This window comes from Protopterus annectens, chromosome 1.part2 (genome assembly GCF_019279795.1).
Source record: "Protopterus annectens isolate FY-2018-M chromosome 1.part2, PAN1.0, whole genome shotgun sequence".
NCBI classification, from domain to species: Eukaryota; Metazoa; Chordata; order Ceratodontiformes; family Protopteridae; genus Protopterus; species Protopterus annectens.
The window spans coordinates 1,139,322,086-1,139,343,390 of record NC_056727.1 but is presented as its reverse complement, the minus strand read 5'-3'; the positions used below and the strand labels follow the sequence as shown (position 1 = coordinate 1,139,343,390).

Sequence of the window (21,305 nt, the reverse complement as noted above, 5' to 3'; positions counted from 1 at the left end):
AAACTATTGATTTGTATTAAATCAAAAAAATAATCACAGTATAAACACAAATATAGGAATGCCATGTTGCAAAAACTATTCCCCATGCTTACGGGTCAGAAAAAAACTCATCTTCCGAGCACTTGTTGTTTATGTTGTTTCACTTCCCTACAATTCAGTGACGCAGCTACTCCCCAAATGGCATTGTGGGAGTTGTAGTTCTCTGTTAGTAATCATCGAGAGTTAAGGATGAGAAAGGATTGTAGGAGGACTACAGCTCCCACCGCATGTAATGTTCAGTCGCTTCACAACTCTCTGTTTACGGCGCGTTTCGGGTTTCCACGGCGGCCCGGAGGATGATCTCTTACGGTAAGTATATTTTACTTTAGTTTGCGTGACAGAAGTTAAAAGGAAAATGATGATGTTCTTTGTGGTATATGGTAAACACCGATCATAGTTTAGTGGATTACGGTTATTTATGATGTCTGTGTTCTTTCACAACAAGTGCGAAGTTGTACCTTTTAAGTAATGTTTGAGTGAATTTGGAATCTAAGAGTGGAGGGCTGTAACGCTGTCAACTGTTTCCATGCTGCGCAAGTAGATGTGAATTGGTGCTGCATTGCCACCTGTCTAAAATACTCCAGTAATATTGTTTGAGCCGTTTTCCAGAAGTTGTCAGTATCTATGTTTATCTGGCCTTGCTAGTATTCTACGTTTTTTTTGTATCGGTTAATAACACTAATATGTGGCTTCATGCATACCTCCGCAGAGAGAGGGAAAATGAGACTAGTAATGAAAGTCAAGTGGCTTTCACTTTCGATTCCCTTTTTGTGTTAGTAATTGAACTTTTGATATGTGTTTTAGTTGAATAGGTTTGAAGTTCTGTAACAAAAGTGAGCAAAAGCAGTATATATATAGATCCTCAAACTCTTTAAGTTTCCAGCTGAAGTTAAGTCTGTGCACTTCTACAGAAAATTGGGTTGTCGTTTTATGAAGTGCTTCTTTAGAACGGCCAAATGTGTAAAGCAAACATGTAGAGGAAGTGCTCTCTGTTTTACGTATCGCTGTTATTTATGGCAGTTCTTATGAGTGACAGTTCTCACGTTGTCTGACTACCTTTTTGCATTGTAAGGCTGAATAGCCTTACCTGCTTAAGTTGCGAACATTTTCCTGTTTATTGTAGATCAGGTGGTTAAACCACACACTATGCTGTTCACATTTATTAGCTGGTAGTACTCAATATTTCAAGGTGTTCAGTGAAAGCAATAAAAGTTTAAAACACAATGACTTGTGTTTTTAAGTTGCCAAGATGAATGTAAATGTGTCTGGGGCTTTGTTACCGTTATGTTTGAAATTGTGAGAGGTATGTTGTGTTCTCATTATTGTCTCTATTTTTGTGTTTTTTTTTCTGTTTTGTATTTTTCTTTTACAGCGTTAACGTTCTCGTTGTAATTGCTGGACATATTTTTGTAATGTTAGGAAATGTTATGCTTAATTGTGCAAACTTTGACTGCGTATGTGTTCTCTGCAAAACAAAAGTTACCCCATTTGTAATCCAAATCTGTAACTCTTACCACTGTAATACTTTATTAAATGGAGCATCTGCTGCACTCAGTTTGCCTGTCAGTCTACCCATTGTATTATTTAGTGTTTAATTATATTAATATCAGGTTCTCTTTGTAAACATAGCAACTGATGCACTTCATTTCAGCCTGTCTGTTGATTGCATTAACTAGTGTTCTATTCCCACACCAGGTAGATGGATTGCTGACACTAAAGTGCAGTGTAAGAGGGTGCTGCCTTTTAGATGAGACATTAAACTGGGACTGCATTTTGAATTTGTGGTATTTCAGGTGGATGTGAAAGATCCTGCAACACCTATTGAGAAAGTAAAAATACCCTGATCCCCTGGCCAAAATTTCTCTTAGTGGTGTAAATACCACCTCTGGTCTCCCCTGAAAAGGGACTATTAACCTGGTGGGACTAACCCTGTTAAAAAGGATAGATAAATAAAAATAAATATCAGTTTAAAGTAAGTTAGTTTAGAGATAAGTGAAATAGTTGTTCTAGATACTTTTGCGCAGTGATCTGGCAGGCAACTTGCATGGTTTTGATAGAGAAATAAACGTTAAATGGGTGAGCCTTGAGGAAATTGCTTGGTTAAGGCACTTGCTCAGTGTTGCTGAGTAGGCAAATGGGGGCGTTGGGAATTACCTGTGAGTACTGGGGAATCTGAGTCTTGCAGCTCATAGTCTTAATTTCTGCATCAAACTGAAAGCCAGTGTACTCTGGAGAAAAGTCATGCAGACACAGGGAGAATGTGTGGACTCCATGCAAGCAGTGTCCAGAGGACAAGGATTGAACCTCAGATCCTGGAACTGTGAAGCAGAGAAATTTTGCCAGGTTATGACTTTATCACTTAATAGTGGAAAGTTAGCCTTAGAGTAATTCCTGAGTATTCTCGGATTAGCCGGGGTTCCAGGTTTTATTTTTTACTTCAAAGGAGACCGTTTTGTGGTCTGACCCTACCAGAGAACACATTACACTAGGGGATGTGCACCACTCTCCCATATTAGTGAGGACCAGATCCGGTAGGGTTGCACCCAGTTTGGTGTATTGACAGCCTGGTCCAGGGAGTTTGTGCTTACAAAATCCAGGAATATCTGTGCCTATGCATTTGGTGTTGTATATGATTCCTAGTTAATAGTGGAGTAATTTAAAGTTGCCTGTGAATATAGTATTGGGTTGGATGGTGAGCGTTTCCAATACATTTAAATACATGTTATGGGTTTCCTGGGTCATAGAGGGGGACCTTTAGCTTTTAAGGAGGTGGTATGGGATTTTTCTTATGGTGATTTGAACGTGGAGAAGCTCAAGTGCATTGTCCTGTTTGACCAGACTTGAGGTATATTTATTTTTTATGTAAATCGAGACACCTACACCTTTAGTCTCTGTCTGTGTAGTAGCTGGTCTAAATGTGTGGAAGGAATATTAATCTTGCACTGTCAGTGTGCTCACAGCAGCTTTAAACCATGTCTCTGGGACTGCACAGAGGTCAGCATTCTCTGGGATGAGGAGAGCTTCTAGGGAGTGGAGGTTTTTGTTTGGACTTCTATTATTGAGCAGTTAAGACTTTTTTAGGTTTTCTTGGTTTTGGTTTGCTGTGTTGGAAGTGATTTCAGTTTGGCATTGCCTAAAAAAGACACTATGGGGGACAACAATGTTTTGGCTAATATTCATAAGCCTAGAGGGGAGAGGTGCAGACCATCTCTGGCAAAGCAACGTGGTCTGTTGACCATCTCCTTCCACAGTGACAAATATTGCACCTCTTTAGAGTGACACCAGAAACTAAGCCAGTTATTAAAGTCAGTCATCTTTTGTTCGTGTTGTGGTATCATCATTGGAGAAGGTAAAAGGCTGCTGAGTGCTAGGCTTATACCAGCCTGAGACACACATTCTGAGAGCTCCATGATGTCTGTCTTCAAATAGTCTAGGGAGGTATGTCTCGGGTCATTTAACCCACATGGACTATGATTAAGTCTTACTGGTACTCTTGGTCCATTGACCTGAGTGCATGGGTAATGTGGCACATCCTGACCCCTGATAAGCAACTGAGTGACTTTCTCTGTACTCAGTCTGGTGAGAGGGAAATCGGTCTGTCTCATAGTGGAGTCTCCAGTGGCCAGAATGTTGGATTGCATGGTGGCTTGTCTTATGGGGTTAGAAGTGGAGGCTCCATAAGATGTGGCTGTATGTGTTGATATGGGTTTTGTTTTAAAAGAGCGTGTTTGGGGCTACTGAGAGTATTTGTTGTGTACTTTGTCTAGAAGTTCTTTGTGGTTTAGGAAGGTTACATTTAAGTGCCTCAGTTTATATGGATCTGTGTCAATTTTGAATTGTGTGTAATGGGTGCAGCATATGTACTACTGACAACCTGATTGATATTTGGAGTGCTTTTATGTGAGAGCTTTGATTACCAGTGATAGTATGTAAATATATCTCTCGCATACCATAGCAGTTTGAAAATTAACTGGTTGTTATTAAACAAGAGGCAATTTCTACACTGCCTTAGGATGCCCATATCCACCAAGCTGGTAATGCATAGTGGGAAAGTTTGTGTCTATGGCAGCAGACCCTTTTTCATTGATTAGAGACAGTTGGAGTGAGATGCAACTCTGGTGGTAGTGCTCGTCACTGCAAATTACTTGTCCTGTGTGCAGCTAGGTATTTGTGAAAGTTCAATGGTGCTTTTACAGGAAAAATGTCAACTCAGGGTGTCTGCATGTATACAGGGCACTGCCAAACACCTGAGGGGATGCTAATAAGTAGACCCTGATGATTTAACATGCTGGAGGGATAGATTCCTGTCCCAGAGACTTCCCATACTCTGGAACAGACTACCTATCCATGTCAAACAGAGCTCCTCATTAGCACTCTTCAAGAAAAATCTTGATGATTGGATGGGAAATGGGGAAATTCACCCCGGGGATCACTTCTGTGGCTCTGCTCGACAGGGGCACAGGAAAATAATTTTCTTGGGTGGCGAAAGCCAGGGTACATTTTTTGGCTAGGCTTGTATGGGTCCTAGAGCCGATAGCCTAGTACCTGCCTATGAATCTATGGATGCAGTATTTAGACATGTTTTGAAGTTGGGTTAGATAGCAGCAAATCAAGCAGTACTTAATGAAGAAAAAAATAATTCGCTTTTCAAGAATGATGAAAAGAAAGGCGTTTGCTGAATGGCTACTGCCTGGCTAATACTAATGCTGGTCTCCCTACAGCTTCATACTGCCGGGATACAATGCTCCTTTGCTTTTTCTCTCACCAGAAGCAAAACAGTAATACCAATCCCAACATGAGAAGCAGGCTACAGGCTCTTTGGTGATCAGCAGTCTTGTTCCAAATGATGCAAAGGGCAGTAGGCTTGTTGTAGCCTTTTCCTGGTGGATGTCTTGAAGCAACAGGATAAGTCAGGAAGGTCAAACACAGACAGTCGCTGCTTAGTCAGAAACATTAAGTAATCAGTGCAGTCTGCTGCTTCTCTCAGCAGGAGCAAAATATAAACACAAATTCCAAGCTGGCACATATGAAGTAGTTTTTAGGCTTTCCAGTAATAAACCGTCTCCAGGAAATAATGTCCCTATGCTCCTCCTTTCATTTGTAGCAAAACAGAAACACTAATCCCGAGATGACAACTGAGAGGCAGAATGTGGGTTCTCCAATAATTGGTGGTTTTGGAGGTGGTGTTGCACGTTTTAAAAAGATGGAAAAATGGGTTAATATCCTAAGAGCTGCAGCATGCACTAAGCAGTTGGATATAAAAAGGGTGAGTGGGTAACGTAAGCTTTAGCTATCTAAGTGGAGAGCCAGTAATTTTAGAAGAGCCAGATAGATTGGAAGGATATGGGCACTTTGTATTCTAGTTCTATGGAATACAGTGGAATGGCCAATAAATTTTAGATAGCTGAAAGGAAGTGATTTCACAAAATGATAATTTTGTGCTTACAATAGCCAATGAAAGAGAAGGAAGAAGATATGTGGTCAAGGAGCAGGCAACTAGAGAGACAGTTGTTTAAAAACTCAACAGCACCAGGGTGTGCAAGTGAGGAAAACTTGTATGTGTGACCTGACAAGAGACAACTGTGGTCTCCCTTCTACTTTTGAATATGCAGTTAAAAGCCGAATACAAGTAAAACACTGTGTAAAGAATACAAATCACAAAAGAAGGCAGTGAAGCAGTAGAAAATACAAGAAAGCAAAAACAAACCTTTCCCTCCTAGCAAGTTGTGGCAAAGTGGAGGTGAGCTTTTACAGTAAAGCTAGGGCTATCAACAGAGGGGCACACTTTTTCCCCCTCCCTTGCTTACCAACCAAAGCCTTTGTCCACTGTGCTCTCATGAAGCATGCAGTCATTGTTACTTTACTAGCTTACAGACTGATTCTTGTCCTAAATACTTTTTCAGTTTCAGATGTTATCCTGGCTGTCATTGCCACCATCCCTCCACTAAGTACCCATTCAGTAGGTGCTATCATGTAGCACATATTGATCAAGGAAGCCTTGGATAGTTGGTTTATCCAACTCTGTAGCTATCCAGTTTATATATGTGTGTAAAGTTAAATGTATCATTGTGTTTATTTCCTATGCATTTTACAATATACTATTGCTCAAACAGTGCAACTTTAAAATGCACAAAGTCATTTACAAAGACATGTCTAGAGCATTTCTCCCAGGGCCTCCGCTGAAAATTGGTTTACCAAGTCGGACTTTCCCAGTTAACAAATGTTAAATAAGTAAAGCCAATAAGCTTTTAGTGGAAAGAACTCCATCTACACCCTGGGAAAGTTGTAAAAGACATTGTATTGAGACATTAAATCGTAGTTGGCAGATATTAAAATGGTTATTTAAAATAATATAAGGATGTCCTTAAGCAGTCATAAAGATTAAATTAGTAGATCTTTAGTGTTTTTGATACCAAAAACTATATAAATATAATTTGTATATTTCAAGTAAAAAAAAATACTGCACATATAGATATATATTTGAATAAAATCTATATATTTATGTAATGATGCACATGTCTGCATTTGGCTGTTTCTACACAGATATACTTATGCACAGTTTTGCATATAATCATGTTTTAGATGTTAATTTTTTATTAATGTTTACAATTTTCATCAAAGTTATTGGCAACAAACCCCAGTGTCACTCACACTGGCAAGAAACCATAGACAAGTATGAGCAGTATGCACATTGTATCAATTTAATATTCTGTAACTGTGCAAGAAGATTTGGAGGGATGGAGCATGCTGTCTCTGTAAAACATGGTGTACTGGCCAGTAATGTTTATGCTTGCTTTTATGCACACATACATACATTTTCATCTATCAAAAATACATACATGCAGAATATATGTAACTATAGGCATGTTTGTACCTACTGTAAAAGCAGAAATAATTAAGGACCATAGTAATAGTTTCCAAGGTGGTGAAACATAATGCTTCTTAAACCACACATTACCACATAGAAACGTGTATATCATGCTCCCACAGAAGGGTAGCCACTTTCTTTGTACACAAACATTTTATTTCACATGTATTGTATATCATACAATATTACATAAATTATTCGATTCATGCCTTTTTTTTTTAAACAAGAAACATCTTATCATACGTTTATGTAAATGAAAAAAAAAAACACCAACAAGCATGATCCTAGTTGCAAACATCACAAACCATACTGACACACTCCCAGTTGCAAATCTTATACATCACTTATAATCTGTCCAATCTTTCTCTCACAAACATAATATAGCTCATGTAAGCCCTGCCACCTTTTCCTATTCCTAATTGCCGTCATCCCTAAAAGCAGAATCTCCTTTCTTCACTCCTGTGTTGGTTTAGTTCTTAGAATACTTTCTGCTACTTTATGGATATAATACGCTGCATGATTATTATTCTCCTTAAGGCCTGCATTCAAAATCCCAGTCACTTCTTGATTCTTGAGCTTCTCCCGTGTTTCATCATCATCCCTTTCCACTTTGAGTTATACTTTTCTGTTTGCGCTATGTGTAGGAGTCTTAACTGTGCAGCTGTGAAATATTACGATTTCAAATTGGGTAATCCCAATATACCCTGTTCTGTTGGAAGAATCAGCTTATCCCACTTGACTCTTGCTGTCTTCCCCTTCCAGATAAAGTCCTTCAACTCTTCATTAATTGCTAGCCACAACTTCTCCTCTGGTTGTAAAAAGTATGCCTGACCTGTGTACAAGACTAAAGGAACTAAAAAACATTTGAATTGCCTGTATCTTATTATCCATATCCATATAACAAAGCTTCCATTTTCCCGGTTTTTGTATTATCTTTTGTTTAGTCTCTTCCCACATATACTTGACTGCCACACTAGAATAATTTTTAATCTATACTCCTAAATATTTTATTTTATCGTGCCCCCATAAATATGGGTATTTCTGAACCAGTTCACATGTGGGTACATAATTTACAGCTATTGCTTTTGTTTTAGCTTCATTAATTTTGTATCCTGAAAAGGTCTGAAACTGTATCAGAATGTTCCACAACACTGTAATGTCTTTTTCTGGTTTTGCCAGTTACAAAATAATATCTGTAAATAAAGCCAGTTTTTCTTGACTGTCATTCCAATTATATCCTTGAATTTCTGAGTCCTTTATTTTCTTTGCCAATAGTTCTAAATGTAATGCAATTAAAGGGGAAGGAGGACACCCCTGCCTTGTTCCTCTGCTCAAGCAGAAACTATCAGAGAGGACCCCACCCACTGTAATTTTCACCTCCGATCCCTCATATTCTCCTAATCAACCTTATCATTTTTTTCAGGAAATGCAAATGCTTCCAATACCCTGCTAATAAAGTTCCAGCTTACGCTGTCAAATGCTTTCTCTGCATCAAGACCCACCAACAACAGTGGTATTTTCCTACATTCTGCTTCCCTCTGGATCGTCAGTGTTATGTTAATGTTGTCAAATGTTTGTTTTCACAATGACCCATATCTGTCAGATTGGGCATTACTTTTGCCATTCTTTTAGCAATTATAGACAGGAACACTTTATAATCATAGTTTAGTATTGAAATGGGCCTTTATGAAGCTGGATCTGATTGATCTTTACCCTCTTTAGGTATTACAGCTACCACTGCTATCTTCCAGGACAGTGGTACTTCTCCGTCTCTTAAGATACTGTTAAAACCTTCCAGATCTTTCAGTTTTTTTCCCCTTCGCTTCCAAACTTCCACAGAATACCATCTTTTCCTGGGGACTTTCTTTATAGATTGGTTATACACCATAATTTATCTCATCTCTTCCTATCCTAACTGTTGGTAATTCAGCCTCATCTACCTCTGACCTTGGCATATTTAATTCTTTCATAAACATTTCCATTTATATCTTTTCTTGATTTTTCATATTTTTCTGCTTTATAGAGACTGTCATAGAATTTCTGAAATATTTCTAATACATCTACAGGAGCTCTTACTACCTTCTTTGTTATATGCTCCTTAAGTTTGGCGACAGCCCTTTCTACTTTGAGTTGCCTGCGTTGTGCTAAAAGTTTTGGTGCTCTAGGGTTATTATTAGAAAACAGTTGCTTAACAGTAGTCTTTCTAAACTCATGCATATTATCGAGGTAATCCTGTATTTTTTGCCTAGCATTCTGCAGTTGATCCTCTTCTTGTTCTGTGTGATTTTCCCCTATTGTGCAGTACTTTCACATTTGTTACTCCCTCTAAATAATTTTTGTTACTTCTTAACCATAGTTTCCTTTCTTTTATTTCCACCCTATTTTTAAACTCCACCTTTAATTTTATCCCACTCCCTAGCTGTATTTTCAGGAGTTTCTCTCCTCTGTAACAGCTCTTGAGTAATCTCGACTACTCATTCCCTAAATTCCTCTCTTTTCAACAGATAGGTGGGAAGGTGCCAGTGTCTCATTTTTGTTTCATTACCATGTGTTTTTATTTTAGTTATTACTGGCGCATGATCTGAAATAGTTACTGGGGTGGGTATCAAGACCTTCAGTTAAATGCACGTGCTCCTGTGAAATGACATTCTGTCTAGCCTAGCCCATTTTTATATCTTGGGGGAATAATATGTAAATTCAGTCCGATCTCCTATTGCTGAATTCACATCTTCCATGCCAAATATTTTCTTAAAAATCTATCATCTTTTGTTATATTCTCTCTTCTGGACCCCCCCCAGGCACATTTTCACTGCTGCAGATCAAATTGCAGTCTCCACCTGTAAGTAAGGTTACCATACGTCTGGGTTTCCCCGGACACGTCCTCTTTTTTTGGGCTCCTGTCCGGGCGTTTTTTGAAAATTCTGCGATTTGTCTGGGTTTTAAAACCCGGACAAATCACAGAATTTTCAAAAACCAGACATCCCTATTTCAGAGTCTTTCCTCCGCTTTGTTTTTTTTTTTTGGATTGGCTCATATAAGAGCCAATCAAAAAGCAGAGCTCTTTTCAGTGCGGAACAGCTTGATGTTCCGCATTGAACAGAAGAGGGTCCGCTGTGTGCGTTTTTGATTGGCTCGTATACCGGTGTACGAGCCAATCAAAAAGCAGAGCTCTGTACGATGCGGAACTGCTTGATGTTCCACATTGAACAGAAGAGGGTACGCTGTGCGAGGTTTTGATTGGCCCGTATGCCGGTATACGAGCTAATCAAAAATCCCCAAACACGGAGCTACTTGTCTTTAATTCTGAAATCCATTAAAGACAAGACTAAAGACTTTCCTAAGAGGGGATTGCAAAAGAATAAATAAACTTTTTTTTTTTTTTTTTTTGCTCTTCAGCCCTAACAGGACGAAAAAAAATGTGCTGGTACCAGCACATATATTTTCGTCCTCTTTCACATACAACCAAATATGGTAACCCTACCTATAAGTAATATTCCTTTCTGAAAACTGATTGTTTCGCCCAGAATTTTCTTAAGCTCCATTATAGCAGTTTTAGGTGGAATGTAAATGCATGCCAGCCAGTGTAATCCTCCTCCCTTGCTTGTAGCCCCTTAGCAATACAAGTCTGTCATTATCATCTTCTGTCACTATTGGAGCTCTTCTTGCAATTAGTATAAGTACTTCTCTTTTCATTTGTCCCAGGTATTCCATTTGAATAACTGTCCTGAAAACCTTTCTTTATCAAATGTACTTGTTCATTTCTGTCTCTCTCTTGTTGCATACTATTTGCTCTCTACAATTTTAATATAGTTTAATACTGTTTCCTGTTTGTATTTATCTGTGAGGCCATTTACATTTAAAGAAAGCATCATTGTATTAAAAAAGTTATTATTCCCATCTTTTGTGTATAACACCGTTTTTGTTAAATGTGTAGTTCCAGCCTTTGTGTTACATGCATACACTGTTTAGCAGGTAGAACATTTATACAGTTGTTTCTTGTCATATATACATTTGAGCCTGTGTCACATCTTATAAAACTTTTTGTTTTATTGAAAGCCCTCCAACAAAAAAAAAACAAACATACCTCCAATACCCCCTAACACCTATTAACTTAATACTATCACACAACACTATGTACACCTTCAAATATTGAAGCTTTACCCTCCCTAATAGGAACAAAAGTCCCAAACTGACAGCCACACTCACAGACTTGAGTTAAACTAATTGAAAGGTCAACCATGCTAAGACGCATGATGCAGCCTGTGCTTCTAAGTGCTGTTTGGTTTTGTCTTATCTTTATAGCTCTCCTAGCAGGGAAACCCCCTGAATGCTTCCAGAAAACATTAACTACCTTTGGAAAACTCCTGAATGCTTCCAAAGAACATAATCTCCTAGCCAATTTCGCTCCCCCCAGCTAATCACTCTCCACCAGACTGTAGTGAGTTTGTCTTTATCAGATTGTCTCCATGGAGACATGAGAACCAGGCAGCCAGTTTCTCTTTGTCCTATTGTTTGCATGGAAACATAAAGACCAGTTGCAGAATTGCTATTGAGCATACATGTATTTGCTAGAAAAAAGCCTCATAATATTCAATGTTCTTTTTTATTTACTTGCTTCTCTCTTAAAACTTGTTACTAAATCAGTCTAAGGTCTTTAATACAGTCATTCCCCCATGAAAGAATGTGAAAAGGAACATTAATTTTTCTTTAACATACTTTTTTTTTATACATTGCAGTGCCTACATTCTTAACACTGAATAAGAACAGAGAGAAGAAGGGAGGGGAGAAAAAAATAAACAGCAAACCCTGTTTACTAATCCCCAGTACACTGAAAAATAAAAAAAAAATAAAAACTTTATAGAGTATGAAGAAAACCACATGCCACAAAACTGGTACTATTTAAGGAAAAAAATCTTTACTTATAGTTGACCCCCCCTTCCCAAAGCAGTTTTCCAAGCATTAATGGCATGAAGTAGGGCATATGCGTTGAGTCCCCCACAACTCCAACAAATTCTGCAAAAGTCCAATATTTCCAGATTTTCTTATTCTGTCATAGTTCACAAATATAATTAATGCAGTATAATCCCATTTATTACTGGTTTTATTACCATTAATCCCCAAAATCATGGCTCTGCTTCATTTCCAACTTACTGTCTATTCTTCTAGTCAACTCTTGTGCTCCCTTCCTTCTCTCCAACATTTTCCGTTGAAAATTTTGAAAACATTTCACAGGTACAGTCCCTCTGTGGTCTTTATTACCAGAAGAACAAGAAGCAGAATCTTTTTTGGTTTCACAGGTTACTTTTTGTTGCACAAACTTCTGTATTTCCTCCTTAGCATGTACTTCATCAAAAAATTATTTTGTCCCTCCAGGGAAGAATACCTGGAAGATAGCTGGGTGCAGCAGTTTGAATCTCACACCTGGATCTTGACATTCCCTGAATAATGGAGTAAATGTGCTCCTTTTCTGTCTGGTGTACAATGTGTAATCATTCTCCACAAGCACACTGCTGTCTCCCACTTTTATTACTTTGTCCTTCTGCGACGGTTTTGTCAGAATCAACTCCTTCTGCTGGAAGGATTGCATCTTGATCTAGGTTGCTTTCTTATAGCCAGGTTTGGAGCATACACACACTAACTGCTGTGGAGTACCAGTCCAGTTGCTTATTTGTGCTTTCATAAAATTAATGCCATCTGTTCTTTCCAGCTTCATTGGTATAGCTGAAAATATCAGATTTTCCCTATGTGCTCTGCCCCCTAATTCTGTTATATCTTGAAACATCTCTTCCTGGGCAGTCTCATATTTAGCCAGTCTTTTCTTTATTTCAGCCTCTGACTTTTGCAGCTTTATCATCTCATCTCAGTATCTGTTTTAAAGCTGTTTCCATGTTTTTCAAGCCTTTTTATTGTTTGTGTTGATATACTCCATCAGTGTTATGTTTGTTTTAATCAGGTAGTGTATGCAGTTATATCTTCCTGTAGGTTACTGGAAGTCATGTCTGAAGGTTGCATTGCTTTTTACTGAACAGCTGCAAAATGTTCCCCAGTCGGTGTTTCTTTCTGACTTTTTGTAGCCGATTTTTTTTTCCAGGTCTTCTGTATTTCTTCCTGGCATCCGTGTATGTGCACACTATCCAGTTACTGAAATTTATCGAGAAACACAGGTTTCCTGGCCTTCTCTGCTGAGTTTCTGTTTTCATACTGGGAGAACTAGAAATAAGCTGTTACTCAATGTGTAGCCATCTTGAAAGTTGAGAAGGTGTAACTGCATTATGCTTGCAGGCCAAAAGTCACACTGCTGCTTGAAAATCTTCTCTGTGATACCTTGTACCATTATTCATGGTCATTCTTTAGCACCATTCTAGCTTAACTCGTATATATTCTGTTAACACTGCTGTGTCATTTCTGGTAACCTTCTGCATCAGTAGGCAAGTACCAAGAATCATTGAAACATTAAATTTCCCTAGAAATTTTCTGAATGAACACTTGCATATTAATTTTAATGAGCAAGTTTTGTTTAATTATGTGCAATGATGCAAGTGAGAAAACGTATTCCCTTAGAATCACATAATTTAAAAAGTGAGGCCATTACCACTAAACTGAACTTAAGTTGTATTTCAGCTGCTGCTGCTGTGTACCACTGAAAAGACAGTGATATTTAAACTAAATAAAAAGAAATCTGGCAGCCTAACAAAAAGAAATAATAGTTGACTGCATAATGCAAGACCCTGAACCCCTTTTGTCAATGCTTTTGCCCATTAAGGAATTTTCAGTTTACCATATAAGCAACTCCACTCCTAATGTGAACCTTTGTATAAGTACAGCAGAGTAGGAAATGCTGCTTTCATTCCGGTTCCCTCGTTTAGAATCATAGCATCATTATCTATATATTGACATTTGATTACCGTGAAAGTCAGACTTGAGTAGTAGCCCATTTTCAGTGGAGGCAGAGGGAGAAAAGCTCCGAAGTATTACAAAACATTTTAAGAACAATAATTTTCAATCTTCAAAAGTAATAGAAAAATCAGTACAGTTTTAAATAATTATATCAAATTAGACATAATGTGAAAATGTTGGTTAAGAATAGTTCCATGTTAATTTTAGAGAAATTTTAGCCAGTTTACAGAGAAGTTAGTAAAAAAAAAAAATTCTGCTAAAACTATTTTATCCTGTGACTACATTAAAAAAGATGTCATCCAGAAATCTTTAATGTGGTGTTTGTAAGTTGACTGAAGTACACAAGCCCTTTTCCACTGCCATAGTTCCACACTGGCATACATTGGGGCTGATGCAGTCCCCATAGCCACACCTTGTATCTGATGATAAATTCACTTTGAAAATAAAAATGGTTGTAATCCAGGGCATACTGTATACATTGTTCAACAAGTGTAATATCAACATTTTTGTTTAAATTGTTGTCAGTATTAAATAGCTTCATGTTTTTTGGTATCGCCTTTCATGAACAAAATATCATGATTATTGTCATGAAAGGAGATACTGCCAGGCCAGCTAATTGGAATTTTGTAAATAATTGTGGCCTTTATGAATATCAATATGATTCATATGCTTGTGTTACAAATGTATTAGAACTGTATGTTATGTGTATATCAAACTGCTGGTACGGAAGTATGTGTTGAAAAGGGTTGTAAAATACTGAGCTTTAAAAATGTATCCACAATGTACCCTTCTGGAACAGAAATATGCATACACTATTGTAACTATTTAGATGTGTATATTTTAAAAGGAGAAACTGGAATACAGAAGGTTAACTTGCAAATCTTCAGATGAATAGTTGAAAATTAAATTACTTTGTAGCCACGTCATAAAAAGGATGTTATCTTTCAGTTTCAGTGCAGCAACAGGCACAATGTCTAGAACTAGAGGTTTACTGTATTGTCTTGGAAGTGTTTTTATTGTTTTATGACTTCCAGGATCTGCCTTAGATTTAAGAGGCCTTGTCTATATATTTTCACAGGTAGATGCTAAATGCTACCAGCTGCGTCCGTGGGAGTTTACCTGGGATAGAGTCCGATGACAAGGTGATGTCATCCTGCAAGCTATCCCAGCAGCAATATTTGAGATATTGAGAACTCTGAGTGAAACTGAGTGATCTGATGTTGTAAATCTTTGTTTATTCATTACCATTAGGGCCATGGTTCCATCCTCGAAACCGATACGGCCGTTTCCAAGCTCGTGCCAGCCAAAAACTCTCAGCTAAGACATACCCATAATGCCCCTCTCCTAGTTACTCCAGATCTCATTTGCCGTGTTCCTAGTCAGACGTGCTAGCCATCTCTCTCAAAGCTAAGTAGAAATTTGTTAATTTTAAGAGTTTCTCTTCAAAATTATTGAATTTTTAGTCAAGTTACCCCTTTCTGACTGTCGCCTATAACCTAGGCTTATTTCCTACCCTTTTCCTTGGTAATTACATTTTTTACCTTTATTGGTACTGTCCCTCTCTCCTGTCTTTGACAGGCCTTTCCTTTTTACTAGTGGTATTTTTTTTAAATAACATAATTGGTATTTTCTCTCTCAATTTTTCTATAGGCTTAGTATGTCAGACAAAGCTAAGTTGGGATTTAAACAGTGTGACAAGTGTGGATGTAAGATGCCTAACTCAGATACACATGTTCGTTGTGTCTACTGTTTGGGCATGGATCATATTAAAGCTGACTGTGACATTTGTGCTAGTTTTAGTAATTGTATACTAGCAGAATGTAAAAATAAACTTATCTTAAAAGGATTATTCAAGACACCTTTTTCAGAGGCTCTATCTGGGTCGGAGGTCTCACCCCCTCCAAAGACCAAAAAAACATAAGGAAATACTGATTACTCTGTTCCTGCATCCGCATCAGTTACAGAACAGAGTCGGCTCCATGCTTCGGGGCCCTTGGCGCAGACCTCTTTGGCACCAGGCTGTGTGCCTTTTTTCCCTCGGTGCCGTCCATGATATTCACCCCTATTTTGGTTCTGACCTCGGCACCACTAACTTCGGTGCTGTCCTTGGATCAGACATTGGCTCCAATGATTGTACCTGCTTCGACACCATCCCAGCCACGAGGTAGACAGTTTCTTCGGCTCCATCGGCTCCAAAACTCAAATACCTGCCAAGGACAAGATACTTCCACTCCTGTGCATATAGTCTCTGTTCCGACAGCAGTGTTTTCCCTGTCGGCACCATCCACCCTTGCTGCATCGGCTCTGGTGGAACTGATGCTCTCCCGAAGCAGTGCTTGGACCATCCGTACCTTGGTACCTAGCCCAGCACCTTTTTTCTCGCTGGCGCCGTCTTATGTCCAATGCTCTGACAGCTTCCAGTTCTCTGAGCTCCTCACCTGGAGGTGGGCTCCTTACGGCAAGGTGTGACCCCAGTTCCGAGGTTGTTCCTCCCGGTTCCGGACTCCCATCCCTCCCCAGGTGGGCCTGCTGTACAGGTAATGGACTCGCAGTCAGCAGCAATGACAGTATCAGAACCCTCCCCTAGCATGCACCTCCCCCAACCTTCTATTTTGGGACCCCGGGCACAGGAGTCACAAGAACCCTCTTTGAAGGGAACCCCTTTCCCGGAGTCGTCCTCAGTAGATTCCACTGGGGAGCCACCCTGGAAGAAAACGGTGCAAGAGAAAGCACCTTGATTCACCGGAGGAACCTATCACGGAAAACACCAATTGTGATGAGGGGGAAGGGTCCCCACAGTCTTCCCCAGACGACATCTCATTCGGAGACATTCTTGGGAGACTGGAAGTACTATAACCCTTTTTCTGAGGACTCCGTGTTCCTGCAGGCCTTCCGTACCCGGCCATCTACTTCCTGGGTGACTACACCTGAAGATGACCTTGTTAAAATCATTGTGCAGCGTACCTGGAAGGCCCAGGCAGTGTAGAACCTGTCCCTCAGAGGCCAGACAGAAAATTTTATCTACACCTGAAGACTAGCTCCACTGGTCCTAGCAGTTGACAGCTGATTCTATAGTCATGGTGGTGGCCACCAAGAGGGAACTGGCAGAAGATTTTTCCACCGTCCATCCTCCAAACAGAGAGTCCCGGACCATGGATAGACTAGGGAAACTGACCTATGCTTCAGCGACATTCGCCATTTGGTCTCTGTACTATTTGGCACACTTTACTCACCTCCAAAGAGACGCAAATTGTGAAATGTCTCCCTCTTTGGTGGGGTATTGCCTGATGAGGTGCATGATACTGTCATCCACCAGCCTAGACCCTCTCCCTCTCCCCCTCTCTTTTCCACCAGTCCTTCATTCCATGTTATTCCAAGAGGGTGATAGAACCACTTCTTCTTTCCTGGTGGGGAAGGTTTTTTTATTTAGTTGTTTGTCTTTTCGGCTTTTCCCGGTTAAGGGGCACCACAGCGGAACTCCGGTTCGCTAATGATTGGCAGTCGATTTTTATGGTGCCGAGTTGCCAGCCCGACGCCCAACCTTCAGCGAAGGCACACCCATTCGTGCATGTCTTTCGGTGGTCACTCTACCTCGGGGAGGGCATGCAGACTCCACACAGAAGGCACTCCAGCCGAGAGTCGAACAGGAGAACCTCTTGCTGTGAGGCAACAACGCTACCGCTGTAGCACCGCAAATTTTGTTAATGCCAAATAAAAGAAAATGCTGGGAGACCAGTTCAGGATCTTCCTTTCCTAAATTATTTGTGATAGTGCCCAAATTCAAAATGATGTCTCTTCGCAATCTGTTACTTCTTCATCCTCTTTCACGTTTCTTGGTAATACTAGACTTAAATTATGCTTAGCCCTATTCATTTAGACTTCAGGCATTTAAGGTTTTGTGCGTCTATCACACTGTCAGGTCTGTACTATATCATTAGGATTATCCACTGCACCAAGAGTATTCACAAATTGTCAACTCTAGTTATAGTTCATTGCAGGCTACACATTTTTCCATATTTAGACAACTTGTTTATCTTTGTAGAGTCTTTTTCAGAGAGTCAGGAATTTCTCACTTGGGTGAGAGATCTCTTACACAAGCTGGAATTCCTAGAGTGCATGAATTCCAAGAGAGCGTTCAGAAGTCACTTCTTTGTCCCCTTCATACAGGATTGTGTTCTGCCTGTGTCATATAGACATCTCGGCTTGTAGGGGGCCCCCCCGAAAAGAACGGTCTATTATAGCTAGATCAGTTTTTAAGGTTTTCCACTCAGACTTCGATCACTGCAAGGGAATACCTCCAGGAGTTTGGGTCTCTTGGCATGTATGATTCTCATGATACCTATGGCAAAACTCCAAATGAGAAAGATACAGTGATATCTAAAGTCGCTTTGGTCCCACACCAGCATCCTTTGTCTTTTCAAATCCCTGGGTTTGTCGGAAGAGAAGTCACTTAATGGAGACATCAGGTATCTTTGAATCCTTATTCCCCCCTTCTTCCTCCTTGTTCCAAAGCAGTCAGTCATAACAGATGCCTTGGACTTTGCTTGGGGAGCAGTTTCAGGAGGGATACAAATGCTAGATGTGTGGGATGCCAAGGACATATGCAAGCTCACACATATTATAAAAAATGCCCTGATTAAGGCACTCGACTCATGAAATCATCTGTAGTCCATGGGATCTCTTCAAGTTGCTACAGACAATACCAGTCATATGATACATCAACAGGTTAGAGGGACCCAGGTTGTACCCCTTTGCTTGGGATGTAATTTCACAGGACAGTCTCACTCTACAGGTATCCTACATTCCATCAGAGCAAAATAGTGTGGCAGACAATCTGAGTAGGACACGGGCAGAACCTTATGAATGTAAACTAGTTCAGGGAGTCTCTCAAGATTTGATCTATCTATAGGAAGTTGTTCAAGTAGACATGTCTGCCTCCTCATAATCAACTTGCAAGATTCTTCTCCAGGACTCCCGAAGATGGTCGTGGTGACTTCCTTCTGACCCAAGAAACTACAGTTCTTTTTTAAATGATCAGGAGCAAGGAGTAATTACTATAAACTTCCACCAAAGACTGGATCTACTCGCAGAAGAACAGGTGTGTTTGATAAACCCCAACCCCAGTCCCAGTCAACTTCAGTTGACTGCCTGGGTGATAGGGTCTTAATTCCCTTTTAGGCACCTGTTCACAAGTACCTGCTGCACATCCAAAGTAGAGGCAAAAAAGCCTGCTATTAGCCATTTATTAGTAAAGAGAAAAAGTTTTCTAGTTGATGGCAACAACATAACCAGCACCCATTCAGTGATAATTCTCTGTTTTTACAATATTTGTGAGTTAATATCTCGTTATTACTTCTCCAGCACAATTAATTTATCGGTAATTTCAGCATGTCTGCCCATGAATCCCCTTTTTTAATGCAGGGATTTTGCTTAAGAGGTCTCCAAAAAAAGGTAGCCGTCCTTGGGATCTTAATTTTGTGTTAGACTAACACCTACTCCATTTGAACCAGCTAACTTGAGGTTCTTAACTTGGAAAACAATTTTACTGATTAGTCTGACTTCTGCAAGAAGGGTAGCTGAGTTGCAAGTTCTTGTGATGAGTCAACCCTGCCTCATTTTCCACAAAGGTTTCTTTGAGAACGAATCCTTCATTTATGCCTAAAGTGGTATCTGAGTGTACTTGCAAACTATCCATCTCCCTGTTTTTGTTACTGAATCTAAAAACAAGGGAGAAAGGATACATCATATCTTGGATGGCCACAATCAACTCTTGTACTGTCTTGACATATTGAAGTGTCTCAGATCTTCTGATCAGTTGTTTATTTTTTATGAAGGTAAGAGGAAGGGACAACCTGTGTTAAAAAATGCCAACATTCTTTGGTGGTTTTACACACCAAAACCAAACTATTCCAGGCAGGGTCAAAGCTCACTTGACCAGGGCCTTGGCTTCATCTACTACTTTTTGGAAAGGGTTGGATTCTAGAAGTATTCTAGATGCTGTAACTTGGTCCTCTGTACATACTTTTACAAAGCACTATAAGCTTGATTCCTTCTTTAGGTCTGGATCAGTCTTTGCTAGGACCATTTTCCAGGGGCTTCTGGACCCTTTTCCTTCTACATCTCAAATGTAGTAAGCTACCCATATAGTTGAGACGTCTGCAGCAGTGATCAATATGGTGAACATAGTACAATTGTGTAAGTAGCAGTAGATGTTCAGATGTCTGCAGCTGGAGAAACTACTCCCTCCACCCCCTTTTTGTGTTTGTTTATACCAGGGTGTGGACATTTATTTTGTGTGTTTTCTTTAGCATTGGCTTTCAGGGCTCAGCCTTCCTCTCTCTGCTGGCATGAAATCTCTGAAGGGCTTGATGCCCAAACCTGTCTATTAGTCAGCTCAGTTCAAGCTGACTGACAGTCTGGGTGTGTGGCAGATGCCCTAAAACTTTGGAAGTATCTTGTACTGTATGTAACCCATATAATGAATGCTGGTACAACAGTTATCATTCAAACATCTATGTTTAAACAGCTACACTTTTCCTGTCTCCATGTAATCTGTGCTGAAAGCTGATAATGTTTCCCAATTTTTAAGCTTCATAACATAACTTTTTGGTAGTATATATACATGCAGACATAATCTTCCTCCTTTGCCAATGGTCCGTTACTACAAATCTACCATTGTTTTCCCCCTTTCTATTACTGTTGGAGTCCTTCTAGCAATTGGAATTATTTTCTGTGTCCCTGATATTCTGCTGAATGTGCAACCTGAAATAATTTTTTGTCAAATTCAAATGTTCCAAATGTGTCTCCTGCAGCAGTGATATTTACAACTTGCATTTCTTAATATAAATCAGTACATTTTGCTTTTTTTTTTGTGTACATTTATAAGACCATTTACATTCCATAGTAATATGGACAAAATATCCATTGTGTTTAAAAGTTAATTCCACCTAGTATACTTAACAGTTCTTTTGAACTGTTTCTAAAATTTGGCTTACATATACGCACTGTTTGGCAGGATGGTCAGTGAAGTAATTGCTTCTTATTTCCATTTAAGCAGTCAAAGTTGTAAGACTTTTTGTTGAAGAAAAAAACACTGAAACATAAAACTTCCATTTAAGCAGTCAAAGTTGTAAGACTTTTTGTTGAAGAAAAAAACACTGAAACATAAAACCAAATTTTGAAAAATGTCATCCTCTTTTAATATAAAAGAAATACAAAAATATGTACATTTTCAACAAAAATATGTACATTTTCAACAAATGAAGTGTTCTCCACCAGTTAGTTGCAGTTGCCATAAATTGATGGTTGCAAATACTGGCACCACCAAATCTAAAAGTAGGGTTGCTCATGCCAATGTGCATTTTACAACCTGTGTTTCCACTCACCGTGATTTCTGTTTGATTGTTTGTTATATCTGTTCCCCTGTTGGATGTGAAAACAGCTTGCATGCTTTCAGAAAATGTTAACGCTTGGTGCCAAGAAATAGTACATTGGCTACTTT

General features: G+C 39.3%; 1 protein-coding gene across 1 annotated transcript in view; it reads left to right on the top strand.

The window, feature by feature from the left end:
• Positions 1–262: 262 nt before the first annotated feature.
• LOC122792263 (thyroid hormone receptor-associated protein 3-like) overlaps positions 263–21,305 on the top strand; it is a 1,630,997-nt gene continuing 1,609,954 nt past the window's right edge. Inside the window, exon 1 of the mRNA XM_044060013.1 lies at positions 263–348. The gene's annotated coding sequence lies outside the window, so the exon portion shown is untranslated. The remainder of the gene's footprint in view (positions 349–21,305) is intronic.